Source organism: Mastomys coucha, unplaced genomic scaffold, assembly GCF_008632895.1.
Source record: "Mastomys coucha isolate ucsf_1 unplaced genomic scaffold, UCSF_Mcou_1 pScaffold14, whole genome shotgun sequence".
In the NCBI taxonomy this organism is placed as follows: Eukaryota; Metazoa; Chordata; class Mammalia; order Rodentia; family Muridae; genus Mastomys; species Mastomys coucha.
Window position 1 is genome coordinate 52,477,363 of NW_022196896.1, and position 6,416 is coordinate 52,483,778.

Sequence of the window (6,416 nt, forward strand, 5' to 3'; positions counted from 1 at the left end):
AGATCCCACTCACAGGGCATATGTTCCTTACAAATGAATTAAAGAAATACCAATGCAATTTTTTAATATTTTTGAGTTCATGGTAAAGACTACTACAAGCAAACAGTTCACCTCTTATGGGACATACTGTGCTCCTGGTATAGTTTGCTCATGAGGAGAGAGAGAGAGAGAGAAAGAGAGAGAGAGAGAAAGAGAGAGAGAGAGAGAGAGAGAGGGATTAAAACTACAGTGAAAGGCTGGAGAGATGGCTCAGCGGTTAAGAGCAGTGACTGTTCTTCCAGAGGTCCTGAGTTCAGTTCCCAGCAACCACATGGTGGCTCACAACCATCTCTAATGGGATCCGATGTCTTCTTCTAGTGTGTCTGAAGACAGCTAAAGTGTACTCATATACATAAAAATAAATAAATCTTTCAAAAAAACTTCAATGAAAATGTTCACCTGAAAAATTGTTTCCAAATCCTTTTGTAGCTCGATGGTGGTATTTAAATTCTCTATGTTCCCCTGCATCTGGTTCTCTGTGATTTGATGGTTATTCCTTGTGTACACTTATGCAAGAACTGAAGGGAATTCATAAAGCAAATTCTAACTTCGTTATAAAGTTAGATAATGAAGGACCAAACGGTTCAAAGTCCAAACATTGTTTCTATTTTGGTAAGAACACTTCATTCTCTTTCTGCTATTGGTCAGCTGCTTCTAGATGTTGTTTTTTTCTCTATTTTTGAGAATTTTGTATACATATATAATGGAATATGATATTTAGCACCTCCATTACCCACTCCAACTCTCTAAATGTCTCCTCCAAAGTGACACCTTCCCTACGTTATGTATTATTAACTTTTTTGTAATCCACTAAGTCTAGTCAGTGCTGTAGATATGCATGGTTCTGGGGAATCCATTAGAACATGGGCCACCTACTTGTCACACAAGAATGATTCTGTCTCCTCCCTGACTAGCAACTATAAATAGCTCCTCAGGAGTGGGACATAGAGATCATCTGCCTCATCTTTGCTAAGATCTGGGCTGGCTAAGTCTTACATGATCCTTGTTGGGGTATATTCTGATTTCATGAGTCTGACAGCCATATTAGGCCCAGGATACAATTTTCCAGCACTCCTGCTTATCTCCCTGGCTTACATTGTTTCTGCCCTCTGTTCCTTAATATCCCTAAATCTAGGTGGAGAAGGGGGTTACTACAGATGTCCCACCTACCTTGTGCTTCTATATATCTCATATTTCACTTGACTTTATTGAAAGTCTCTCCCTGAACTTTAGACATGGTAGATGAAGCTGATTTCTGCAGAACAAGATAATAAACCCTAAGTGGTACTCCCCTTGGTAATCTCATGTCTTGGCAGCTGTTCCTGCAACCCATTGGTTTATATTTAAATAGAATGCTCATTTATTCCTTCACATGATTTTTATGAGAAAATAATGTTGCAGATCATTTTGTAATCCATAGTTTAATATTTGCAAACTAGCAAAAATGCAATTTTGCTGCCAGCACCTGTTCAATGACAGATTGCTTATTTCTAAATACACTATCAAGCACAACATTAAATAATAAAAGGTGAATATCTGTTCTTTAGTAAAAGCAAATTCCACTTCTTGCTCAGTAATTATCTTAAGAGAGCAAAAATATAATCGTTAAAAATAAGTTAATTATTTTTGCAATTTTCTTGCTATAGATTAATGTTCATGGTACTTAAATGAAAGTCCTTCTACTGAGAATTTCTCTCCTGAAAATATATTATTTGATTTTTTTTTTTTAGTTAAAGCATTTTTAATTAAACTTTTTTCAATGTTCTAGACCCTTTGGGATGACTATAATAGTGATTCAATATATTTAATGTGAGATTTTGTTTTAGCAAAGCAACAACATACAAATAATACACCCGTGGCAAACATTGGGCCTTTAGCTTCCCACTGCCAAGCACCTAACTTTCCTTACACGAGGAAAGGCGGCTGTGAGGGGATGACTCCAGCTAAGACCGGAACTGAGTAAGGACTTAACTGAAAAAGTAAATGAAGTGATCAAGAGCCTAAAAATTCTTGTTCCTTTCACTTCCAAAATTCTCTACTTGATATCAAATGCATAGCTATAATGTACTTTCAAACATTTTGTAGCTAAAATCCCAAACCTATCCTTTTTATATTAATGTGTGACAATGAGGTTGGGACTCTGCTTTTCCTAACTCAGTTCGACAGTTACATCAAAGATCCTTCATAATCATCACTATCTAGAAAGAAAGTTTTGTATAGCGGCTTCTGCTTGACCTTTGGTCAGTACGCTTGCTCCGCCTACTCTGGGGTTCTGCTTTGTTTTCATACAGCAAACTTTGATCAGGGTTTTTCTCTCTCTCATCTCTACCTAGATCCTCCTCCACCTTTCTACCTACCAAACATCATTCTTCCTATCCATCTACCTATCTGTCTATGTCTTTCTATCTATCTATCTCTCCATCCCTTTCAAAAGAAATCAAAGTAAATGAAAAGTTCAATAAGACAAAAATAAAATGTCAACATGAAAAAAAAAACTACAAAAAAAGAGAAAACAACAACAACAACATGGATCCATGGGCTTTACTTTGTGTGGGCCAACATGTCCTGACCATGGGGCCTGCCCTGGAGTGTGGTTGATAAACGCGGTGATGTTCCATGGAGAAAACTGATTTTTTACATTCCCCAAAGCTATTGCAAGAGCTTCTTGGTTAGGGATGGGACCCATGCCCACGTTCCCCTCTCAGTGCTGGGACCCTGTCTGGCTTGAACGTGTGCATGCTGCCACAGTCTCTGTGAGTTCATATGAGTATCGGTCCCATTGTGTCTGAGAGATACTATTTGCTTGGCATTACCCACCACCTCTGGCACTTCCAATCTTTCTGCCTCCTCTTCTACATAGATACTCCATGCCTTGATGGGAGGAGTTTGATGAAGACATCCCATTTAGGAATGAACGCTCCAAAGTCTCTCACTCTCTGTGGGTCTCTATGTTAATTCCTATCCATTACAAGAAGAAACTTGAGAAAGGCATTGATCTTTGGTTATCTGGCCTAGGTTTTGCATTCATGCATTAATAAAACTTCTAACTCCCTTGAGGAGGCAAATGAGAATATACAATCATACTATCAGTGGAAGAAAGATGAAAAAATAAAGGTAGACTCCAAGCTATTGTGTTTTTCTGTCCATCCCTCAGTTTGGGGCATGCATGAAATCTTTCAGATTTCAATACAATTTAGTGGACAGTCAATTAAAAAAAATGCACAGTAGCCACACTCAGAGAACTGAGTCATTCCAGTGTCTGGGGACATCCTTTCTCTTTAACTCTCTGCAAAAGAGGGAAGTGAGGTTGTTGTACTTTATTTGTAAGATTGCTTGTGTGTGTGTGTGTGTGTGTGTGTGTGTGTGTGTGTGTGTGTACATGCAGCACCTGCATATCTAGTACCAGCAGAGGACAGCAGAGACTGCTAGATTTCCTAGAACTGATGTATAGGCTGCCATGTGAGTGCTGAGACCTGAATGTGGGTCCTCTGCAGGAGCAGCCAGTGCTGAGCCATCTCTGCACCCCCAAGGGAGGTATTCAATCCCAGTTAAATATGCATTGAATCCTTTCAACTGTTGTTAAGCCATCTGTTATCAGTTCTGCTCAATTTATATTTCAAGAACACATCTTTTTTAATGCCTGAGTTGTATAGCATGTCAATATCTATATAAATTCATTATCCTACTGGTACAAAATCTCTGCCAAGGTCATAATATAAGAAATTATTTATTGGTGCCTTGTGAGCTTCCAAGAGAGGGAAGCAACCAATAGTCCTATTCAGCTATGAAGCAAATGAACTACAGTAATGACCAGTCTAACATGATATCCATTCCTAAGGGTGAATTAGTAGCACACATACGTTGGCAGTAACCCACAGCTCCCTAATTTGACTAAAACCCACTGAAGAATAGGGAAACTAATGATATCAAAGGAAGGCCAAGCAACTTCCTGAAGTTAGTGAAATCAGGAATCTTAGAGGACAACCTGGATCTGCCACTTTACTAAACTAGCATAATCTCTAAGTACATTCGAAATGCTTGCCCTTATGCATGCAGATAACCTCAGTCCCCACTTCTTTTTAAGGAAACTTCTGTTTGCAACCAAGACAATTAAAATACAAACCACAACTGATCAAAATGCAGCAGAGAAGTAATCATGAAATGTACAGTTTAACTCCCAACTGATACATCTAAACCGCTAGTGCAGCAAAGGCACAGGGTGATAACAAAAGAAGGGGCAGAAAGATTGTAAAAGCCAGAATAACAGGAAATTTGTTGTGAGATTGTGTATCTTAGCAATAGAAGAGAAATCACACCCATGAAGTCTCATCAACCTGGCTAACTGAACATGACATGAAATAGGCTAATAACAATATACATGCAACACAAAAAATTTCATAGAATTATAGACTGCTGAGTATTGGTCTTTTGCTATGTGTTGTAATGCTAACCACTGGCCCCCAATGCCCGGTTGCCCCCAAGTACCAGAGAATCTGCATATAGACCTAAGTGACACTATGTGGCTTTGACCACCACTGCCCAAGTTATCAGAGATTGGTGAATAAAGATGTCCACAGCCTATAGTTGGGAAGAAGAGACACAGGTGTGGTTTGGGGTTCCCAGGCTTGGTTCTGAGGAGAACAATGAGGAGAGAGGGAGATAAGGAAGCAGAAAGCCTGTGGGGGCTCTCAGGTAGACCTCACAAGTCTGCAGAATTAAGCTTAAGAAATGAAGAGTCATAGATACAAGGACAACCAACAGAATACAAGAGATAGAAGAGAAGATCTCAGGGGCAGAAGACACCATAGAAAACATTGACACAACAGTCAAAGAAAATGCAAAAAGCAAAAAGCTCCTAACTCAAAACATCCAGGAAATCCAGGACACAATGAGAAGACCAAAGCTAAGGATAATAGGTATAGAAGAGAGTGAAGATTCCCAGCTTAAAGGACCAGTAAATATCTTCAACAAAATTACAAAAGAAAACCTCCCTAACCTAAAGAAAGAGATGCCCATGAACTCCAAATAGATTGAACCAGAAAAGAAACTCCTCCCACCACAAAATAATCAAAACACCAAATTCACTAAACAAAGAAAGAATTTTAAAACCAGTAAGAGAAAAAGGTCAAATAACATATAAAGGCAGACCTATCAGAATTACACCAGACTTCTCACTAGAGAAGCTAGAAGATCCTCGGCAGATGTCATACAGACCTTAAGAGAACACAAATGCCAGCCCAGACTACTATACCCAGCAAAACTCTCAATTACCATAGATGGAGAAACCAAGGTATTCCATGACAAAACCAAATTGAAACAATATCTTTCCACAAATCCAGCTCTACCAAGGATAATAGATGGAAAATACCAACACAAAGAGGGAAACTACACCCTAGAAAAACCAAGAAAGTATTCTTCTTTCAACAAACCCAAAAGAAGATAACCACACAAATATAAAAATAACATCAAAAATAACAGGAAACAAAAGTCACTATTCCTTAATATCTCTTAACATCAGTGGACTCAATTCCCCAATAAAATGACATAGACTAACAGACTGTATGTCTAAACAGAACCCAGCATTTTCCTGCATGCAGGAAACACACCTCAGTGTCAAGGACAAACACTACCTCAGAGTAAAGGGCTGGAAAACAATTTTCAAGGCACATGGTCCCAAGAAACAAGCTGGAATAGCCATTCTAATATTGAATAAAATCCACTTTCAACCAAAATTTGTCAAAAAGAATAAGGAAGGACACTTCATACTCATCAAAGGAAAAATCTACCAAGAAGAACTTTCAATTCTGAACATCTATGCTCCAAATGCAAGGGCACCCACATTCATAAAAGAAACTTTACTAAAGCTGAAAGCACACATTGTACCTCACACAATAATTGTGGGGGAAACACCCCACTCTCATCAATGGACAGATCAGGGAAACACAAACTAAACAGAGACACAGTGAAAGTAGCAGAAGTTATGGACCAAATGGATTTAACAGATATCTATAGAACATTTCATCCTAAATCAAAAGAATATACCTTCTTCTCAGCATCTCATGGTACCTTCTCCAAATATGACCATATAATTGGTCACAAAATAGACCTCACCAGATACAAGAGGATTAAAATAATCCCATGTCTCCTATCACATCATTATGGATTAAGTCTGGTTTTCAATAGCAACAAAACAACAGAAAGTCCATATATACCTAGAAGCTGAACAACACTCTACTCAATGATAAATTGGTCAAGGAAAAAATAAAGAAAGAAATTGAAGACTTTTTAGAATTTAATGAAAATAAAGGTACAACATACCCAAACTTATGGGACACAACGAAAGAAGTCCTAAGAGGAAAACTGATAGCTCTGAGTGC